Here is a 23,819-nt window from a genome sequence, read left to right as displayed (position 1 = left end):
AGGACCCCAGGCTCCCTGCAGAAACATGAATTTCAAATTTAACCAGTAGAGAGGAGTTCTAATAAACCTCATAAATCTGATTTTTAAAAGAAAAATCAGATCATGTTTCTTGCACTGAATCAGAGACAGAACTTATCCCCACGTGTTAACTCACCTGACCTCTGTGGTCTAGGGACTATGGAACCCACTTTACATATGAGGAAAGCAAGGCACAGAGAAGTCAAGCCCCTTGCCTGAGGTCGCAGAGATAGGAGGCAGCAGAGCTGGGATTCGCACCCCAGCAGCTTGGGAGGCACTCTGCTCCTGACTGCTCCGCTCTTCTGGCTGTCCTGCCACATCACTGGCAGGCCACTTACCTCTCTCTGAAAGTGTTTGCTGCCAATAATTCTCATGCATGTGTTTACTACCTCATCTCAGCTCCCTGAGGATGGCATGCTTCGTATTCCTTGTTTCTCCTACAGTGCCTGACACTGACCCTCGAAAAAACAAGCCACTCTTACAAGAATATGTGAAAGCAAACTTGCTCATGAAACAGATCTGAATATCTATGTGTGGGGACAAAGGCACACACACAAGTACATATATGTGGTCTTTAAAACACAGATGCATGGTCAGGACCGATTAGATTCAGTGCAATAAGTATATTAAATGTCTCAAACCATGTTAATCACCTGTCGGCGAAAGTAATCCATATCCAATCTATAAATGAAAATTTGGGTGAGTTTATTCTAAGCTTAAATCTGAGGATTATAACCCGGGGCCTTTCTTCCCGAAGGAAGAAAGGGCACCAAAGAAGTGGGGTGCACAGAGTGGTTATATACCCCCAGAGAGGGTGTTTCACATAGGATTGAAATGTCCCTTTTACAATAGTCGCGAGACTGCTCTGTCGGCACAGCGATTGATGGAAATAGCAGGTAGGTCTTCTGTCTCAGTGAACGCAGCAGGGTGGCAGTCTGTTGTCTCCAGCTGAGTGGTCACAGGTGAGCTGGGTGGTCAAAGGTGAGTGCAGCAATCAGTTCCTAGCCTGAGGAAAAATGCTTATCCCTAAGGAAATGCTAATATGGGGGCGAAGTTGCACCTTTTTCTCAAGGGCCTTTGTTCTGGCCATAGGAAACGTCTAAGCAGATACACAATGCGTGGCGTGCTCAACAGCCACAGTCAGGCCCTTTTGGAAAAAAAAAAGTCAGGCCAAATTAGGTTTACACCAAATGGCTTCCTCATATACTCCAATATATCCTATCGCTTGCCATTTTTATTTGTCACACCTATTAAAACACATTTCCACGACAGAATGCATTGGTATTTTTCATTATCCATTTTACTTCATGACATCAGCGTATACAATAAAAATGGTAATTAGATGAGTTTTTTTTAAAGCAGCTAGTGAACTAGCTCTGAAATTTACTTTGAATGGCATTTCAGAACTATTTTGGGCAGGAATACATGGTTTTTAAAGAGCTCGCTGTAGCTAATGGGGTGGATTCTGTTGTGCACACTCGGACCCCCTGTAGACCTGAAGAAGGGACGCCCCAGCTGCTGGGAGCACGGCCAGCTGCCAGTCTCGCCAGAAACCCCACTCAGCTGGGGAGGGCGGCCTCTGGCAAGGTCATACCCGGTTCCACAGAGGTCCCTGCATCCAATCACTGGTTAACGTGGAACCTAAAGGCAAGGCCCTCCTTGTCACAACTTGAGACCACCTTAGCGAGCCATTGTAACTTCTGAGCTCCCCATGGGGGTCAGCTGTGGCCTTCCTGGAAACTGTGTCAATACCCAACTTCTCCTCTGCTCCATCCTGCTTTCTTTCCTTTCCTTCTGCAAGTGTGGATCCTAAGAGCCCTCCAAATAAACACTCTGGTGCTAGTCCTCATGTCAGTGTCTGCTTCTCATGGAAATCCAACTCAGACACCTCATGCATCCAAGCGGATGCTACAAGGATGCTGACAGCAGCCTTGGGCCTTTGTAGTCGTGCCCAATGCATTCCTTTGAGCTGAAGTGCTTACGTAATTTAACCTAAGGGAAGCAGATAAGCCTGTCCAAAGGGTCTAGAAGCTTATGTGGCCCTTCTCTGATTGCCAACATTAACATGAGAAGATCGCCTTCTAAATGACTACTAGATCCTGACAGGATATGATAGATCCATCGACTGCACCGTGATGGCTAACACTGAGTGCTCAGTAGGTGTCAGGCGCGGCGGCAAAGGCTTTGCCCGGATTCTGTCGTTCAGGCCTTATAACAAGCCTGGGAGGCAGGCCCTCTGGCCGACTCATTCATGGCGAGGCCCACCGTCGTTCAAGGTTACACGGTGCCAAGGCTTCTGTCTGCAGCCTCTTAGCACTGCTGTACCACCTCAGCCTAATGCATAACGACAAAGAGCCATGAAGAATTAAGGAATGCATTTAAACTACTTTCTCTTTTATTCACCACAAAACAGCACCTGAATTCATTTGAAATAGAGTAGTATATAAGTACTATTTTTATTCAGCCTGCAGACAGCTTTTGGAATGCAGATGCATTTGAAAACCTCTCTCAAAAGCTCTGCACCCCTCATGGGTCCTCTACTCCTGACTCCACAGGACGGACTACTGCCCTGGAGACCTGTGTGCACTCCCATTTGGTGCTACTGGTGTTGAAGGTTACAGATGCTCCCTTCCTACACCTGGAAAAATACACATAAAGTAGCAAAAAGCAGAAAAATATGGAAAAAAGTTTGAAAGTGGCGAATGCCATCACTTTGAAAAGCAGTAGCCCAAGGGAAGAAGTCGGCGATTTTAGCCTGACTCCGTGCGGATTCTAACATTCACTGCCACCATGGTCCCCCAAGAGCCACCTTAGAGAAAGGTGGAGAGCACCCCATGTCTCGAGGTCTCATTCCTGGCTTTGGTTTTCAGAGAAGTGACCCGAGGGGACATGTGGGAGTTCAAGGAAAGCCATCAAGGCAAATTGTTGAGTAAGTGCGGGATGAGGTCGAGCTGGCAGGAGCAGGAAGAGCCATCAGGGAAGCCATTTTCCAAAGACACGCCTTGAACAAAGTGACTTAGCTGAAGGCCTAGTGTGTTCCACCAGAAAAACAGGGGATTCCTCCAACCAAGTGAAAAAACCCAAGTACAGGACAGTCGACATCTCAGAAGACAGAGCGCATCCTAAGTGAGTAATTTTTTGTCAAAGAAACTGCAGTGTCCAGAGCTGATGAGCTCTTCCCCTTTCTGGCCATGGCCCCTCTCTAAGGCAAAAAAGAAAGAAAAGGAGAGAGGGAGAGAGAATGAGAAAAGAGACAAAAAGCAGGCATGCTGACAACAGCACTTAGAGCCCACAGATTCCAAGAAAGGTCAGCCACTGATCGTTTCACGGAAAATAATGTAAAGAGTGCCAATTTTGACAAAATAAATCTACTAACATAAATAACCGATATAAGGACACGAGGGAAAGTGGAGGAGGGAAAATGTAAATGTGAATTTTTCCTATTCTTCACAGCTGGAAGGCATTCAGTGCCATTTAAACTTGAAATCTAGAGTTCAAAACAGGGACCAGCACATCTTAGCTTTCATACTATTTTTACCCACCTTTAGGACAATCTTTTGGGAACTAATATATGCTTTGGGAAGAAATAGTTATTGGATGTTCAATTCATTTCTCTTTCTTTTCATTTGTTATATTTATATATGTTATATTTAATCTAAAAAAGAATGTATTCCAGGATGCCATTTTCTGAAAAGCATTTCCATTCATCCATCTACCCATCCACTCTTCTGTCTGTCTGCCTACCTATCTGTCTACATGCAGACACAAGGGAATATCCACCACCATGTTCGCTTAATCGTGGTGAGATTAATTAATCGATGAGTTGATTACTTTTTCTCTCTGTATCCATTTAACTTTTTAATAATGATTGTATATCACTTTCATAAAAATAATAAAGCTTTTTTGCTTGGAAATTTTTAAAAAGACCCAAATGAGAAAAGCAAAGTCTGTTCATTCAAAGCTTGCAGCAGGAAGAGTGTCAGCTGCCCTCACTTGCATCTGGCAGAGACTCAGAGGCAGGCAGGGTTGGCAAAGCTGCCAGTGGGAGGAAGGGAAGCTGCACGGGTGCCCTGAGTGGGGCCCGATGCCCAGGAAGCCACTAGAAGCGGGGCATCCTGTGTGGTTGGTTAGGGGTGCATATTTAGCTTTCTGTGGTTGGTCCTAGGTTGGAAGCGGTGACAAAAATTCGGGAGCTGTCAGTTATTAATCAGGTCCTGGACTTTTGGTGGCTGATTGTTCCAGGAGTTTTCAGCGTCCTGACCTGGTGGCTAGAGACAGCCATCTGACTTCCTATAAGATTGACTAGTTACTATAGATAACTGGGTGGTTTCCAGTCTGGTTGCTGCAGACTGTGGATCAGAGTTCTATTTTTCTAAATATCTGGCCATTGTCTATTTGTATATTTTGTCTCTCACTTAAACAAATAAACAACAACAATAGATCAAATGATGTGTACAATTCTTAAATCACTCCTGGGGTTCTGTTGAGGGGCTTAGAGCTGGCACAGTGATGAGGGAACCGATCGGTCCCAAATCATGGTTTTCTTTTCCATTCTATCAATATGGCTCGTTCTCAGCTTTTGGGTTCTTTCTACAACTTTGATTAAGAGAATATTCTTGGATTACAAAAGTTGGATAACATTCAGCTATGTGTCCTATCCATCCGAGCTATTCCCAGGAAATACTGCAACCCAACTTGAGGCCCAACATGCTACCAGCACGGGATAGTGAGCACGACTGATGGGACGTGGTAACTGAGGGAACCTTGTAATCAATAATGTCAATACTTGCATCTTAAGCATAATAAATGGCTAAGCTCAGGACAAATTGAAGCTTTTGAACCTGAAGAACACCATACAAGGAAATTCTTATATTTTTAATTGAACGCACATAATGTTTTTTCTATTTCTAGTTGAAATAGTTATGTTGTCATACAAAAAACAAGCGATCTGATCTCTACTCTCTGGTTATGTTTACATTTGTTTTAATCCACATGACATTTGATTTAGTCATGAGGAGGCTATTCCCAGTTCTGATTAAAAAGCACAAGTTAAAATAGCTTTGATTCTTAATAAAATTGGATGCTGATCTTGCCTACAGGTAGTTTTTCTTCAGACTGATAGATTTTCCCTATTTTCTCTCACGTTGGGTATTGTTTACAGCCCACCCTGCAATTCATCCAGTAGTCTGAGAGCATTGTTTCTTGCTTTGTTTAATGCTCCTAAACTTGGAATTAGATTCAAATCATTTTTTGTTTTAAAAATGACCACACCTGGGGCTGGCCCCATGGCCAAGTGGTTAAAGTTCCCAGTGCTCCACTTCAGCAGCCTGGGTTCTGGGATTTGGATCCCAGACGTGGACCTACTCCACTCACCAGCCATGTTGTGGAGGTGACCCACATACAAAATAGAGGAAAATTGGCCCAGATGTTATCTCAGGGCTAAGTCTCTTCAAGGGGAAACAAAAAGAAAAGAAGAAGGGCTGCCTGGTGGTAGAGCAATTAAGATCACATGCTCTGCTTCAGTGGCCCGGGGTTTGCTGGTTTGGATCCCAGGTGTGGACCTGTGCACATCTTATCAAGCCATGCTATGTCAGGCATCCCACATATAAAGTTATAAAGTAGAGGAAGATGGCCACCAACGTTAGCTCAGGGCCAGTCTTCCTCAGCAAAAAGAAGAGGATTGGCAGTGGATGTTAGCTCAGGGATAATTTTCATCAAAAAGAAAAAAAAAGAAGAAGAAATTTGACACATATGTTAGCTCAGGGCTAATCTTCCTCAAGCATGGGGGGAGGGAGGGAGAGGAAGATTGGCAACAGATGTTAGCTCAGTGCTAATTTTTCTCACCAAAAAAAAAAAAGACCACACCTAATTATGAATGATTTTGTGTCCTTTGTTACATGATTCTCTATTCTAACTATTATGTGATGAGCTTTTTTTAGTTTTATGTATTAAAATAGCATCAAAGAAAAAAGGGAAAATGTCACCACACTGAGTTTATGACACAAAGCTCTTTATCTAGATCACTGCTCTGTTCAAAGCAGAGACTCATTTTACAAATGAGATGCTCCTCTTTCTCCTGGGATAGGAAAGGGGAAGAGAGCGGGCGGAAGCGAATTGCCACAGAATGGTCTAGAGAATTAGAGATGCAAACAAGGGCTTAGGCCAACGTCATCCATGAAGCAGGATACCACATCCAAAGGCACTCGATTTTGTCTTCACCACAAACTAATTCAAATACTCTGTCCTTGTCATACCTTCCTCCTGCGGTAATTTTTGTAACGGGTATATTACAAAATTATTTGATCGTTATTCATTAATAAAGGGAAAATTCACCCTCCGTCTATTTTAGTAACTTATCAAGAACCCCGTTAGCCACAGACATTTGACTGGAGAACAAAGCCTTTTGGTGCTGGCAGCCCACTGGCTAATCTCTTTCACCATTGCCCAATGAGCGCGCCCCTCGTGTGTAGCTGCCTCATTTCTAAGTCTATCCCGCTGCTGAGTGCCCTGAAACCGGAGAGTTAGTCAAGTGAGACTGATGGCCTCAATGAGGGGGAGACACAGTGACCTTTCCCTCGGAGCAACGACATCCTGTAATTACAGAGGAAATGTTCTAGCTCTTGTTGGTTGGGCTAGACACCTCTAATGACATTAGCCAACGAGAGGGTATTATTACCTCCCATTTTAGAGATTTGAAAAACTGAGACTAATGTCAGGTAAGTAGGGAACAGCTCCAAAGTCACACAAAAGGATGAAGAGCAAATTCAGAATGCAGGTCTGTTAACCCCAAACTCTGCGTGTCAAGCGCTATAACCAGAATCTGATGGATTGGGTTATAGTATAGGTAGATATAAAAAAGGTATTCCCAGCTGGTGTCAACTCATACATTTCTGGGGCTGCATATAAATGCTTTATTAGTTCTGGGTCCTTACTTTCTTGGGTTTGCAATATTGACTTGGACTCTCAGCTTTTCAGGAAAATTCCCTTATGCGATGAGTCGTAAAAGGGCATCTCAAAAAATCACCTCAAAAATCACCCCTTCTTCCTCAACCAGGTTCCCAAGACTGACTGGGGAGCTGCGCCTCACTTTCCCTGGTCTGTGGCAGGTGCCCTCTCAATTCACAGTGGCCTTCAGAAAGCTACAGGCTCTCACTTTTCCTTGTGAGTGTTGATTGTCCTAAACGGAAGCCCACTGAGGCCATCATAGAACTTGAACCCTCAATGGCCTGCCTCCTCCCCAAAGTCCTGATTTCTTATTGTTCCCTAAGGAACATGCAGAAGCAGCCCACACTGGGGACCCTGCTACCTGTGAAAGGAAACTTCCATCTGTTCCACTGGGCAAGTGGTTACAGATGTACCCCCTCCCCCAGTGGAGTCTCACTGAATACCTAAATGTCCTCAAACGGAGATTCTGAGAGGTGGCAGCTTCCTTGCCTGAATCATTTTCTGCCTCTGGACCTAAGATTTCTCATCTGCAAAATTAGGAGGTTGGACCATCCATTCTCTATAGACTGTCTCTATGGCATAATTCTAAGTTCTTCCTATAGAAGAGAACAGTCAAGAAAAAATAATTCACATTCTCCATTTTCAACAAACTTAGAAAAAAATTCAAATCATATGTGTCAGATATATATATTGTTCTTATTTTTCGGGCCTCATCTTCGACCTGAAAGTTAGTTTACTTGGCAAGAGTGGTGGCACAGGGCGGAGAGGAGGAGGGAGCTTCCGGCGCGCAGGCTTGGACTTGACGTCCAGCTGGAGGGTTTGCTCTCTCTGAACCCCGGGCACATTGCCTCACCTCCCTGGCTTTGCACACCTGTAAAACAGGACAAATGATACTGAGTTTATAAGATACTATTCAGATTCATGAGATAACACATATAAAGCATCGGGATGGATATTAATACAGATTATAATGTTCACAATAATATTAATATTGCTACAGTTTATAAAATCTCTGAATACCATGATTTTTTTCTGAGACCACACAGCATAGCTTGGCTGTGCAAATGCTTGCGCTGCGTTATAGGATCCTTCGAGGCTGCACGATGGGTGGAGACAGACTGACCTCCTGACAAAGCTTTTCCATATCTCTCCCTCCACGTGCATCCTCACATTCAGAAAGAGGAAATGAAAGCATTGGAATGTCAAAGAGAAAATAAGAGGTTTTTTTCTTTTATCAGCTTATATACGCAGCATTCTTTCAAAATTAAAGAGTCAGCATTCAATATATGTGTTTGATTCCTAACGACCTCATGGCAGAAACACTGTTCTCTGTTCGTAAAGAAAAATGTCCATCCTGACAAGATTAAGCACATCCCTCTACATCATAGTTTTGTATCAATTCCTTATGGCTTCAAATAAAACAAGACTGTTTTGACCAGTTCTACATTAAAAAATCTACTATTTCTCTGATGATATTCATTAACTGGTTGTGAGCAAAATATTCACTCCTTTTAATATCACTTTAACAGATTCTTATTTGCTTCTTGATCAAGAAACTACTAAGGATTATGGATTGAGTTCCTTGGGAAGATCAGTTTTTATTGCGGTCCAGTTAGGAAAAAGGAAACACTCTAGATTTTATAAACAGAAGGAACTGATTTCAAGAACTGATAACCAGGTGACGAAAGGGCTAAAAACCAAGGAGGGGACAGTGAGGCAATCCACAGGCTAGCAACAGCACAAGCCACTACTACTCTTAGGATGGAGGGACATTGGAATAAGTGGACAGCAGGAGGCAGGTGCAGCCGTGGAACCAGAACCACAGCAAGGCTCACCTTGAGCTGGAACTTCAGAGGAGTCTCAGTTGCTGCTGAAGATGCCAGCAGAAGCAGAGGTGGCAAAGGTGGGAGGCTCCCCACTTCCTTCCACTCTCCAATCTTGCCCTAATGTCTTCCTTGGCCAAACCTGCCATCCTAGGAAAATGCAATTCTCTAAAGAAACAGAGCAGAGGAGAGAAAGGGCTGGGGACAGATCTGAGAACAAAAAGGAAGTTAGTGGATCAGTCCAGAAACGACGTTTCAGTTCAAGTTGTAAGATCCTGGAGGACAAGAGCTACATCTGGTTTCCCAGTATATACCCACCATTAATTCAGCCCCACATACGAAGAGATGTTTAACGTTTATTGACTCTGTGAATGGGTGTGTAAGTGGGTTGTATCAGATCCTCTCAACCACCTCTGTCTCTTGACCATGTTTTACCTCAGCTCCCACAGCAACTGACTTTAGTTGGGCACAACCCAACAGTGTGTCTTGTCCCCCATCTCCCACTCCAGAGGAGCCCATTTCGTCCCACATACGCACAACCCAGAGATTAGTGCTCTGTGGGAGGCTGCAACTGACAGACACATCTGTCTCCCTTCCTCCCACAACGGACTATCCGGAAGTGCTGTCATTTGTAAGCCTTCCCAGAAAATGGTCCTCGATGTCAACCAGTCAGTTGCCCTAGACACCAAAAGGCAGTGTCCTCGGCTACGTGCCCTCATACTTCACCCTCTCCTTGCTTGCCTCCTTCCTCCTTCCCCTCTCTTCTGCTTCCCAGGAATGGCACTCCCTCATGAAGTACCAGCACCTGACATTTTCCCTCAGCTGTTGCTTCCTGGGGAACCTGGGCTGAGGTGCTGGTAAAAACTGAGAAGAAGCAGAGAGTTAGAAGTCAAGCGTTGTGGGTTCAAGTCTGAGCTCCACCTTGAACTAGCTGTATGACTTTTAGAAAATCCTTTAGCCACTCAAGACCTAAATTTTATTTAGTTATTCACGAACATTTATTGAACAGGTGCTCTGAGCAAAGCATGGTGCTAGGTGCTGGGACTTAAATTTGAAAAGAACACAGTCTTGGCTCTCAAGGACCTCACATATTAAGGAATGACAAAGATGTAAATGAATAATAATGTCCTCATCTATAAGATAAGAATGTCCTCTATAGCTCAAGACTATGATTCAAAATTCAGACTTGGAGCATTAAATAAATGTCTCAAATAAACAGTTCCCCTCAAATATATGATATCTCCATCCTGAGCTGAACAGTGCCGTGTCATTATACAGATCACCTTGAATCCTGACTATCAATTGCCCCCAAAATATATTTTTCCTATAGTACTGAAAAATGAGAAAATTCTATGTTGTGTCTAAAATAACTATACTTGGTAATTTACCCTAAAGAAATAATCAGGGCTGTATACAAAGGTCCATGGACATGGATGCTTAAAACAGCACAGGAAATAGAAGACATTGGAAATAACATGAATGTCCCACATTGGGACATTGGCTAAATAAATTATGTAACACTCCTGTGGGGGAATGCTAATTAATCTCTAAAATGCATATACATGTTTATTTATGGCATAGAAAGAATGTGGGAGACCTTCTGATGTGGGAGAAATTCATATTTAAAGTCAGTAGGTAAAATACCCTATTTCTATAAACAAATTACATATATTCACACAAATCCAGAAGAAAATACAAGAAGACATTAGTTTTAGTTTTCTCTGGATGGTGGTTTATCTGTATAATTTCTCTACTATACAGATATACGTTTGAGCATAAAGGCATACAATTTTAAATAAGGAAATAGAAGTAATCTAACAGCAAATTTACTCACTTGGGTACCACTGCAAGGGAAATGACAATCATTATTTTTTATACCATACCCTTTCTTCTGTTAATCTACTTTAAAATACCAGTGATAGTAAACATTTTCTCCACATAAACAAAGCAAATTAATAAACGATAGAGAAATTCCCAGGTGTATTATCTCATATTGTCTCCACTTTTACGAGGGATGCCCACAGCTTAACAATTTTGATGTCCCTCGAAGCTCATTAGGTCGGGATTCTCCCTGAAGAGTAAATTAAGTTTCAGAGAATTACAACCCGGGCTAGGAGAAGGGAGCCAACTGGCACAGGATGGAGAACACGGCTTGCGATCAGAGTCCTGGGTTCAAACCTTAGCTCTTCACCAAACAGCCGTGCGAACTTGTACCTCAGTTCCTTCACACAAAAGTGAGAATGATAATTGCTGGTAAGCAAGCTGTGAAGCTGGCCTGAGAGAGCGTCGGGATGGCCCTCCCAGGGCCTGGTGCAGAGAGTCTGTCAGCAAAAGTTAGCTCCTTCCCCTCCCCCACTGCCCCAAAGTCTGTAAAGAAATAGCTGGAAAAGAAAGGGAAGCATGGCTTATACATGTGAATTATCCTACTTTCCTAGTTCTCTGGATCTTTTTAACATTTTGAAATGTAAGGGAAAGAAAAAGAGGGATTTTTTTTCTAAAAAAAAGGAGTTAAAATACCAGAGGAAGACTGAAACGGCGTTCTACCCACAAATATCTCAATTACCCAAATTTATTTCTGAGTTGTCCCAACTTAAAACAAACGTTTGCTTTACCTTTTTACAAATTGGAGCAGATCATTCATATATTTTTCATTTAGGGAAGGGAAATTGTTATCTTTTAGAAGAGCAATTTTACTGTATTGCACTTTTTTGTGTCAGAAAAATCATTTTTAGAATTTTTCATATTGCTGCTAAGGTATGCAGCCAAACGATTCTCAGCACACTATTATGCACCAAAGTCTCCCAAAATGAGTCTCTTAAGTATAAAAATTAAATCTCTTTCCTGTCATGTTCATACCGTTAAGCTATGTGGAACATTAAAAAAATGAAAAGGAAAGAAGAAAGCTATGTTTTTCAATAAAAGTTCAAAATGCCCTAAAGAAATGAATTTGTTCTTATCATAACTTGTTATGTAAATTGACACTTTATCCAGAGGCGAATAAGGAATTGGGTAACATCGGAATAGACTGATCTGAGTACAGACGCAGACACAGCCTGGGCTTGCTGTCTCAGGGGGTCTTGAGGAACACTTTCCTCTCCATGTGGCCCCCAACTCCTCTGGACTTGCCTGTTTCACCTCCTGTCTTCAGAAGGTGCCTTGGTGCCTTCCTTACAGCCACACAATAGCTCTTCCTCTTGGCCTACAACCATCTCCACAGGGAAACCTCAGCTTCCGGCTGGAGAAGCAATGCCTGGACAGCTGGGAGGAGGGGACAAGAGGTGACAGTCAGGACAAAAGCAAGACAAAGATGAGACGACCTTGAGTTGACCCATCCTATTCTTTCTAGAAACACGAGACAGCGGATGGAAGAATGACATGGCCGGTTGCCTCCCGCCGACGTCCAGAGTTGATGGAGTCTAGGCTGACCCACAGAGACACACATGCGCGGGGCCCGGTAGCAGTCCTGTAGCTCCACGTCCCCCGTCCTCAGAGGGAGGCCTCTGAGGGGACCCGTGTTATCAGACTGAGAGAACAGAATCTGGTATGGTATGGGGTAGTGGTCTCTTGGGGTACAGGATATATATTTTCCCTTGGCATTTAAGAGAATCACACATTTTTTAAGTGAATGTCATTATTTCCTCATTTTTCTTCTGTGAGGATTATTTTGGAATGACTAAGCTCCTAATCATCAATCTATCTCCACTCTCAATTAGAAGTTTCAAAGCATCTTAAGAAGTGAGTTCAATTATTCAGACTTCTGTCAAACCACAAGGGAAGGGATGGAAAGCTATCCGAGAGCTGAACCCCTCTTACTCCTCCAGCAGCCAGCGTTTCTGTGTGTTCTGACCAGGAAGGAATCAAAAGCAGGTCCCAGAGGGCAGAAAAGAGGGTGACAGCGTGGCTCCCGCACAACTACGTATCACACAAGGTGAGCCGCAAGCGTGGGACTGAAGGGAAGGGTGAGCAGGAATATAGTGAAACAACCCTGCTCAGCCCCCAGCAGACCAGGGGACAAGCGTGCTCCCAGCGGAGAGCCAGGGCTCAGCAAGGACCTGGCGCCGGCTCCACCAACAGTGGCGTGCCAGCCCCAGCTGGGTCATTCAGAAAAGCCCATCTGGACAGAAGTCAAGGCAGGGCCATCCAGGGCCTGGAACTCACACTGGCAGATGAAAATAAGGACTGTCCGGGAGAGGGCAGGGCACTGCCGGTCAGCTGAGGCCTGGGGCAAGCACGTCTCTGTGGCCGGATAATGGTACGACTGACCCCGGGTTCCAGCGTCCATAGGCAAATGCATGCAGCTCAAGGACCCCAACTGAGGGAACAGGAGGAGAGCCTGTCTCTCCGTAAGAGGCCGGCTCCAGCCTTACTTGGGTTCTCTGCCCTTCATTCCCCAGCACACCTTATGCTTCCTCCTTTTCTTGAGAAAAGCTACTCCATGATCTCTTCTTTCTCTTGCTCAGTATCTTCACCTTCCTGCTACACCCCTTTGTCTCTTGATTCCTACCCCTGGAGCTCTATGCTTCTGACAGCTCTGCCTCCACCCAGCACGACCTGGCAGATGCAGTTTCACCGGCCAGCCCCTCTAGCATCACTCCCGGCTCGGGACCCCAGGAGTGACTCAGCCTCCCTCGTTCACACCTGCCGCTCCACAACCTTGACTACAAGCAGGATTGGCCAGTGGACAGTCTTTTGATGATGTCCTTAAAGCGCCTGCACTTGAAACCTGTGAAGGGGAGCAGCCAAGATTAACTTCCAGACTCCACTGACCTGTGGGGTTAAGGTACCCACCTAGCCATCTCTCAGATCTGATCTCTGTTCTCCTGCCTGACTCTGTAGGTCAAGCCCCATAATATCTTGCCTTTATTAGTCCAGCAGCCATCCATCTCCTTCCTTCCTCCAGTTTTGCACAGCATGCCCACAGATCTATTTTACACGCATGGTGAGAGAATTTTCCTGAAATAAAACCTGACCGCTGCTCTGCCAAAGATTCATCAATGACTTTGCTCACTGTTAGGAGAAAGTCTAGATACTTGTGTGCATGCACGTGTGTGTGTGTGTGTGTGTGAGGAAGACTGTCCCTGAGCTAACATCTGTGCCCATCTTCCTCTATTTTCTGCATGGGGGACACCGCCACAGCATGGCTTGATAAGCATTGCTAGCTCCGTGCCCGGGATCTGAACCCACGAATCCTGGGCCACTGAAGCGGAGCACAGGAACCCAACCACTATGCCACCGGGCCAGCCCTGAAAGTCTAGATACTTTAACAATGCTCACCCAACCCTTCAGATGGAGATTCCTTCTGTCCATTTATTAAGCATCCTCTTTCTCTGCTCTTCCCCCACCCCTAGCACGGCAGGATCCAGCCAGACAAACCACTGCCCCTTCTGGACGTGTCTGGCAACCTCCTGCTCCTGGGTCCTCACATATGCTCCACCTTTCCTCCGCACCTCCTCCACCTTCTTGTCCTACCTTCACTGCTAATTTCTATTATCCTTCAGGCAGCAGCTTCCTCCAGAAAGCCCTCTCTGTCCCCACAAATTAGGTCGGGTAGCCCCTTCCATGCTCTCACAGCATTTTGTTCTTCGATGTCTTATGATATCTAACTGCATTATACACTGATCACCACTCATTTTCCTAGATGCCCATTAACCTCTAAGCTCCAGGAGGGCAGGGACCACTTCTGTCTCATGCAGCGCCTGGCATGAGGCAGACAATTTATACATTTTTTGCAGAAGAAACAAAGTAAGAGGAAAGGGGAGAGATGGCCTGGCTGTGTGGATTTTGCTCTTGGAAGGGACTGGGTTCCTTACAAATCGATTGTTTATCAGTGTGAAGAACAGGGCAGGGCCGCTGCGGGTCCAGACTGGCACAGGGGGACGTGCACCAAGTCCGGCTGCTCCTCCTGCACCGTGTTTCCCAGGACACGCCCTTCTCTACGTCAAAGTAGACGAGCGCTGTCACAGTCTGCCTCCACCCAGAGGGGTGGCACACCGTGACCTCAGTGTCACCTAAATGTTGTCCCAACTCCGACATCTGAGGAAAAAGATGGGGGTGGTGCCAGCTGAGGAAGGTGGCAGGCAGGGATGTGCTCACCTGCCTCCCTGGATTTATGTGACGCACGATGGATGCTGACACATGTAAGATGGTGTTAGGGACCTGCTGCTGAATATGACATTTCCCTGCGTGCTGTGGAGATTTCAGTTTCCAGCAGAGAATGAGAGAATGAGCCAGGTAGATGCAGGGTCAGAACAGACAAGAAATCAGGGGCTCGGTGAATCCCAAACTACATGGGCAGAATCCAGAAAGGGGTCCCCAGTCACGCACTCCAGCGGGATCAGCTCTGAAAAGCAGTTTGGGAGGCCTGCGGGAAAAAACGCTCCCCAGGCCCCGCGCCAGGTCACACTCACACAGGACATGTCATTTCAGCATAAGCATCACACACTCAGTGCTCTTGTAGTCTAAGCTGGAAATGAAAGTAAGGTTCCCTTACTCAACGTTCAGCAAATTTTTACCGCATGGTGGGTATCTTTCTAGGTACCAAGGATACACAGCAACGACGAGGAACACAAAAATGCCTGCCCTCGTGGGACTTGAATCCTGTACTGGACCTAGTGGAGATAAGCCATAAAGAGAAAAATAGAGCAGAAAGGAGGCTATGAAATACTGGGAGAAAGGAGGCTTAGTTTTCCAAAGGTCTGAGAAGGCTCCACTGGGAAGGTGATGATTATCTTTCTCTATATTTGGGCAAATTTCGGTCACTATTTCTTCAAATATTTTTTCTGCTTCATTCTCTCTCTCTTCTCTTTCTGGTACTCCAACTACCCATATATGTTAAATATTTTTAAAATTCTTTTTCTCTCAGTTCTTCGGATTGGATAATTTCTAATAATCTTTCTTCAAGTCCATTGACACTTCTGTCATTTCCATTCTGCTGTGAAGTACAACCAGCCAATTTTTAAAATTTCAGATACTGTATTTGTACATTCTAGAATTATTCCTTTTTTATAATTTCTACATCTCTGCAGAGAACTATTCTATTTCTAAACAGAAATTTGTAATTTTGTCATGCACATGGTTTCCTTTCCAACCTTGAGTACTGTTCTAGCAGCTGATTTAAACCCTTGTCTGCTAGTTGCAACATCTGGGTCATCTCGGCATCGGTCTCCATTGATTTTCTTTTCCTTTAAGAGTAAGTCACATTTTCCTGTTTCTTCATCTGTCCGATAATTTTGGATTGTCACCTGGACGTTAGCAGGGACGTGTTGTGGGGGTTCTGTAATGCTCCTGCAGAGAGGACTGATTCGCTTTCAGGCAGGTAGTCCACTCGGACTGCATGCAGCTCGAGCCTCAGTTCAGTTCTCACAGAGTTGAGGGGGCTGCTGGGAGCCTGCCCCGCGCTGGCATGGTTCAGAGGCCTGTTAGATTTCGACAGAGCTTATTCACAGAATTTTGAGCTCTCCTTCTCTGGCTCCTTTGTTGTTGCTGTCGTTTTTCTGGGATTCCCCAAAATGACTGTGGTTGCTCAAAACCACAAAGACTGTGGGCTTTCTTTCAGAGACTTAGTTACTCTACACACGCACAGTGCGGACTGCCCTCCGATCAAAACCTCTAAAAACGAGCAGTTTGCTCAATGCTTTTCTTCTTCCAAGTATTGTCTCTCTTCAGTATCTACCTGTCTTCGATCACTTTCCAGAACCTAAAATAGATTCCAAGTTTCTTTTCTTGTCCACAGTAGGATTTGCCTGAAAGGAACCCTACTTGGTCCTGGAGAGAAGCAGACCCACCGAGAAAGTGATCTTGGAACAAACCCCTAAAGAAGGGGAGGCAGCCACGTGGAGATCTGTGCAGAGAGATGCCAGGAAGGGGGGCTGCGTGTGAAACAGCCCCAAAGCCGAGCCCACCTGGTATGCTCGAGGAACTACCGGGTCAGCGTGGCGTGGCTAGAGTGGAGGAAGGGAGGGGAGAGGACTGGAGGCTGTCAGAGAGAAGCAGAGGCTCGACTCGTATCGGCCGCTTGGCCACCATAGGGACTTGGGACAATAAACCATTGGAGGGCTTTGAGTGGAGACGTGGCGTGATTTCGCTCTTGTTTTAAAGCAACCACACTGTCCCTATACTAGTGAAACGAGCAGAGAGAGAGCAGAAAGCAGCACCACTTGGGAGGTTCTCCCAAAACTCCAGGTGGTGGTTTTGGCTTGGGCCAGGGTGGCAGCCCTGGAAATGAGGAGAAAGTGGTCAGAGTCTGCATGTATTTGAGGCCAGAGCAAAGGGATTTGCCAAGAGTTTGGATTTGGGGTGTGAAGGAAAGGGAAGAGTCATGGATGACTCCAGGGTTTCTGGCTTGAGAAACGAGGAGGATGGAGTGGGAGGAGGGGGGGGGGGGGGGGGGGGGGGGGGTTGGGACATTTAGCTTTGATATCCCTGATGGACGTCCCAGTGGGAATATCAAGGAGGAAATTGGACTTTTGGCTGGAGTTCAGGGGAGAGGCTAAGGCTGCAGACGAAGATCTGTAAGTTGTCTGTGTGAGAATAGTATTCAAAGCCAGAAGACATGGGATCACAGAGAAGCCTGATACAACTGGAGAAGAGAAGACCCAAGGACACTGCCCTGAGGATGGTATCACTGGAAGTCACCAAAAGGAGGAGGAAACCAAGAAGATGCCGGTGTGATAGGAGGTGAGACAGGAGAGGGTGGAGTCCTGGAAGCCAAAGGAAGGCACCTTCTCTGTCTCGATAAGAAGCAGGTGACTAGCCACAGAAATTACCACTGGGAGATCAAGTAAACGAGGATCGAGGGCTGACCCAGAGATTGTCAGTGTAGAGGCTGTGGTTGACCGGGACGAGCACAGTTTTGGTGGAATAGTGAGGAAGAAATCCTGCTTGCAGAGGGTTTAGGAGAGAATAGGAGAAAAGGAACTGGAAACAACCCAGACACATAACATGATTATGGTATGATTAGAAGAGTCTAGCATTGTAAGATGCTATAAGGTAAGGAAAGAATTATTTGGGGGGAAAGGGAGGAAATAAGGTAAAAAGAGAAGTCTGTGAACTTGAGGAAAACTTCCAAAGGATACAAAACAGAGCCCCCCCCACCTCTGCCATCTGGGCTGGAGCACGCTACACAGGGATCACACACACAGGAGAGTTCCACGGATCTTGTGTTGGTGATCTCACCCTGGCCTCTGGGAAAACTGACAACCACCTCACCATTGTGGGATGACTGCCAGGCTCAGAACCCAAACTTCCAGGTCGAGCCACCCCTGTTCCTGGCCCATCTCCTCCTGGCTGACCTCATCTGATATTTCAGTCCAGTTCCTTGCCAAGACTCCCTCTGTCTTTCCTGCAACTCTAGTGCTGACCATTTTCTGACTCCCAAACTTCCTTAGTTGAAGCAAATGTGTTCTTTCCCTCTGTTGACTTTTTCTGCCCTTGACCAACCTCCTGGCCTGACTTCTAGAGAACATGGTTCAGTCCCACTGAAGACTGGCTCCTAGGTTATGTTTGACCTGCTCCCAGATCAAGCTGTAGCCTGGATTGAAATACCTAAGGTATAGTGTGAGAGAAATAGCCCTGGATTTGAAGCCAGAGAGAAGGGGATTCAAGCTGCCACTTGGCCACTTAGCAGCTGTGTTATCTGAAGCAGCTTCTTTAACCTCCCTGAGCATCAGTTCCCTTACGGACAAAATGGAGAGAACAATTCTTACCGGTAAGGAGTGGTAAAAATTGAATGAGATGACATTTATGTTAGGATTTGGAGACAATTTTATCTTTTTAGCAGCTAGCAAGAGAGAGAATTACATTATAGGAAGAAGACGGCTATGCTGAGAAGATGCCTCTTTAGAGCTGTTGTACCCAGAGTTCAAGCAGAAGAAAGGCCGGTGCTGCTGAATAAGAGAGCTGGGGCAGGACGGGGGACGATGGGGTGGGCCAGGGAGCTCCTAAATGTGGGTTTTCAAGCGCAATGTAATTCCTTTCTCTGGCCAAATAAGTTCCTGGGCTGATCTGATTTCTCGGGGAAGCTCATGAAGGGCTAACTCTTGAAGCTCATTGGAAATAGGGTTGAGACAGAGTGAGACCCTGGAGAACACCTGGCACCTCTTCACACGTGTGGAATGCCCAGGGCCTTGGAGGCTCTCCATTAATGTAGGTCTCCCATCCTCCTGCCTCTCACCTTGCTTATTGTGTCCCACCCAGCAGCAGCAGGAAACGGGACTGGGGACTAACGGGACAGACTCTATCGTCACACTATCTGGGTTCATTTCTCGGCTCGGTCTCCTAATTTGTGACCTTGAGCAAATTATTTAACAGCATTGGTGGAAATAATAATAATAATAATATCTATCCCATAAATTATTTCTTAATTGAGACAGAGTTTACCATATTTTATAAAGGATTAAATGGGAAAATGCATGAGAAGCAATTAGACAAGATTCCGGTACAAAGTAAACACCCATTATTTCCTAGTAATATTCCTGATACCACATTGGCCAAAGTAACATGCAGACACTTCCGTCAGAGCAGTCCTGTGAATCAGTCTGAGAATGGTGTGCACAGAATCCATTGAAGCTTAACTAGCTGGGGAGCGACGACTAAAGAGGTCCGCTGTAACGAAAATTTCATGTAACTGTGTGTTGTTGGTTTTTAAGTTGTTTTCTCAGCTTCTTCAGGAAACGAGGCTCATTGTGCATTTCTTGAGTGTCACTTCGAGAAGTCCTGAGCTCTGGCTTCAAAGATGTCACTGTTTCGTGATGTGATGCGATTTGCTGAACTAAAGCAATCTTGAGTGAGTCACTGCGGGAAACAACGCATCACCCAGGCAGTGTTATCTTCTTAAGAAAGAGGCAGCGGGCGTGCTGTTTCTCTCCGAGCTCCTCCAGTGGTGGCTGGGAATAAAAGCAACTTAAAAAACCCGCTCGCTTCTCTCTATATCGTCTGTTCTCGCCCAGTGCTGCTGGAATACTAAGCACGTAGATTCTGGTATCAGACCAAGGAGAGTTTAGATCCTGGCCCTGTCACTTGTCACTTGCTAATTGTGTGACCTTCCACAATCTATTTGACTACTGTGTGGCAGGGACGGCTGCTGTCCTTCACAGATTTATCTCTTCCTTCCATTCAGTAGAGCTGTCGTTGAGAAGGAGCTGCCCAGCCAGCAACTGCATTCTCAAGCCTTTATTAAATCTAGAAAGGGCCACGAACGGGTTCTGGTCAGAAGAGTGTGGGTAGGAGTGACAGATGCCACTCCACGTCCTGGCCCATAAGCCACCCTCTAAGCTTCCTTTCCCCACCTCTAGCAGAATACTGATGCCTAGGGTCGCCGTGGTATCCATCTGCTGAAGGTGGCAGAGCCTCTCTCAGCCTGGATCTCTGAATGACTGTGTGGTCCCCTCCACCCACCTACTTTCCCTGACCTTGAACTTACGTGAATAATAAGTAAAACTCCACTGGAAGAAACCATTGAGATTACAGGCTTTTCCTGTGACAGCATTACCTTAACTCACACACACTTCAAGCCTTTGCTTCTTCATCTGTAAAATGGGAAGAAGAAGAGTAGTGACTCGGAGTTGTTGTGATAATTAAATGAGCTGTGAAAGCACTAAGCACAGTGCCTGGAACCTAGGAACTGCTCGAAACATACCAGCCATTGTATTACTGAGACTGACGTGTTTCCTTTGACTGCTTCTGAAATGGGTCTGTCCGACTCCTTCACCACCAGCTTCTCCAGAATAAGCTGCTCTTCCACGGACAGCGAATCTCACAATCTACGGCTTCTTAGCACTGAAAAACTATGGTACTATTATTGCTATTATTCTTATTACTAATTATCTACATTTTTTCCCAAGATAATCATGCAAGTCATTTCTCTTTCTTTCCCACTATACCTCTGGTGATAATCTATCTTTTCATATCAATGTTAACCAATGTCATCCATCCTTAAGAGGGACTTTTTGCTTGTGAACTAAGGAAGCGATAAGACACACAGGCCTGCTGCTGGCAGTTATCTCAGACAGCAAACAACCTTCGGCAAGTCCTTTGAGTTATTTAAGACAATGCCACACGAGAGATGCTTCTTGAGATACTGTTCTTCATTACTTATTAAAGGACAGCATGAGCTTTAGTGGAGGGCCTGCCTTAGGGCAGGAGAGGGGGTGGGCAAAGCTTTCAGTCCCTGCCTGCTCCTGGCCACGTCCTGGCTGACTGTGGGTGCTGAAGCCCAGCCACCTGCAGCCCCTGCTTGTCCGCGTTTGAACTGACGACAATCAGGTCCAATATTCTCAGAGAGCCTCCACTACGCACAGTACAGGGAAATGTAAGGCTAGAAGGCATCCGCAGCCCTGAGCTGGATGTGCAGGGGCCACGGTTTGAATGTTGGGCTGTCTTCCAGGCTGACCTCCCTCCTAGAGCCCTCCATGGTGCCCACGGAGGACAGCTGGGTTCACGCACGCCCTCCTCCACTGCTACCCCACTTCTATTCCTGGTTTGTACCATCTTTTCACTAAGAATGGCACACAGCTCTGAATCATGATGATCAGCATCATTACCATTATTGTCATCACCATGGTAATAGCAATAGCTAGCCTATTGAGCATCTTGTGTGTGTCAGGAACTGATTGCTTTACACACATCATCTCGTTTTTAAATATTCATGACATATCTTCAACATAAATGCTGTTATGCCTATTTTAGAGATGTGGAAATTGAGGCTCAAAGTAGTGTGCTAATAAAGAGCGAAGCCAGAATCCAAATCCAGCTCTGATTTTAAAATATGTGTTTTGTCAGACTCTGTCCTTTCCACAGCCAATTGGCTTGGCCTCTGCATAAACCCAGATGGACTGCCTTGCCTCCTTGTACTGAAACTGCTCCAAGACTCCAGGCTCCTTGACTGGCATCCACAGATGCTGACCAAAGCCTCGGGACAACGGGAACAGTTCACCTCCCCTTGGACACGAGATCTGGGTGGCTGACCTGCCTGGAGGAGAATGGTAGACAACCTGACCGCCATGTTGGTTCCCTAAGCCCTGGCCTCACAGGCCCCAACTCAGCCCTCCCTCTGGCGGCTCCCCAGAGTGACAGCTCTGCCTCACAAACACTCCCACAGGTGGTGGTAAAACCTGTGAACAAAATAGATCTCTGGGCTGTTATTCCTCATTATAAAGCAATTAATCAAATCCTTCTGAAACAATCCTTTGGGTGTTATTTAAGTGCTCCTATTGCACATCACTAACTCTTCAGCCCAGAGGTAGTTTATGGATGTTTGAATTCTAAAGATAAAGGCAATAGTCAATTAATGATCATTTCAAAACTGAGCAAAGTAAAGGATGTACTAAAGTAGTGATAAAATAACCAAGTGGCCCTCCAAGTACCGGTGGCCCTAACCATGCAGGACGCAACTGAAGCCTCATCCAGCAACCCTTTCATCTTCCTTGCCCCTTCCCCAGGGTCCATTTCTTCACGTCCATGCCCTGTGATTTTCAGCATCAGCCCACTGTCGTTGTTTTCTGGCTCTCTCTTACCTGCTGTTGGTGCTTTAATCAAGATGCTCTCTCATTTTGCTCCCATGACCCCCTCCTTCTCCCACTGCTCCCAGAAACTTGGTCTGGTGTTTAAGAGCATCCACCGCCAGGGCAGCAATGACAGTCACAGGCACCGAGGGTATGTCACTCTGCCAGCTACTCAGTGGGCTAGTGGGGGCCTTCCTTCTAGAGAATTTCCATTAATCTACATCATTGACATCGCACACCCTCTCCCTATAACTCATGAACTCCATCCAAATGAACATAGCTCCCTATTTAAATTTTTGAAGTGATATGACACGTAGAAGTTCTCAGGCACAGAGTAAAGAAATGGGTTGCTACACAATGTCATTTTATCTCTACCTGACAACATAACGACTACACTATTGACTTGCAAAAGAAAGTCTGCCCTCACTCTCAAGCAGAAAATTGTCTCTGGATTTCCTATATAAAAGATGCTTTGTGTTAATTAGAAGAAGGGATGAGAGTGAATAGAAATTCAAAATGCATTCTCTTCTTCTACATATCTTATTTTGTGCAGAGTATAATTAAGGGAAAGACTTGGCACTTATCTTTGGATGAGGGTATGGGGCTCGTCAATGGGTTGTGAATATTCATCCATCAAGGTTTCTGTGTCTGAATGAACAGCCTCGTTTCGATTCGTTCTTGCACATTGAATACAGCCTGAGGAAGGCTGGTTCCCAGTTATCACAGTCTATACCCAGCTTACCTCCTCCCTCTTCACCCCAAGAGAGAATGCAAAGACCTCCCCACCCCACCCCAGAAGAAGGAATCCAAGGGGCTGGAAGAGAAAAAGGTGGCATTTTTAATTGTTTTAAATTGGGAAGTGTTGGGTGCAACTGATTTCTTAATTTTTTTTTTTCCTTGTATGGGAGTCTGAGAGTGACGAGCTTAGTCTGGAATTTCCACTTGATCTTGGCCAGAGAGTCCTTAGAATTAAATTAGGAGATATGTGGAATTGTCTGGCATAGTTTCTGACGCAGAATAAGTGCTCAATAAGTGTTGGATCAGAATCTGGTGTTCTCCCTGGCTGACCCAGTAGAAGAGGGAAAGATGATCTTTCCTTCCCTCTCTTCCTCCTCCCTCATTCACTAAGACTTGATCAGCCGAGCCCTCAGGTCCATCCTATTCAAGGCGGGGAGAACGCCAGAAATGGTCTGGAAGGAGTGGTAGTGCTCGCAGTTTCAAGGCTGGGAGAGACAGCTGAGTCATGAACCAGAACTGGGAGCCTGAGCCAGGGGCGTGCTGTCCACCTTGAAGAAACAGGTACTTAAGTGGGAGTCAGAAAACCAAACAGGCAACAGGACACGACCCTAGGACCTTTCAACATTCTTTCCATTTCTGAGATCCTATAATTCCTTGATCCTTAACTCACAAAGGAGGATAAGACTATAAATGCTCACGGTGGATTTTAATTTCCTACATCCCTAGATTGGCAGGTCCTTCAATCGTCCACAAAGCAAAACCATAGCTGCAACTTCCTGAAACCATAACAGATTTC

Source organism: Equus quagga, chromosome 14 (assembly GCF_021613505.1).
Source record: "Equus quagga isolate Etosha38 chromosome 14, UCLA_HA_Equagga_1.0, whole genome shotgun sequence".
NCBI classification, from domain to species: domain Eukaryota; kingdom Metazoa; phylum Chordata; class Mammalia; order Perissodactyla; family Equidae; genus Equus; species Equus quagga.
Note: the sequence above shows the minus strand (reverse complement) of the source record.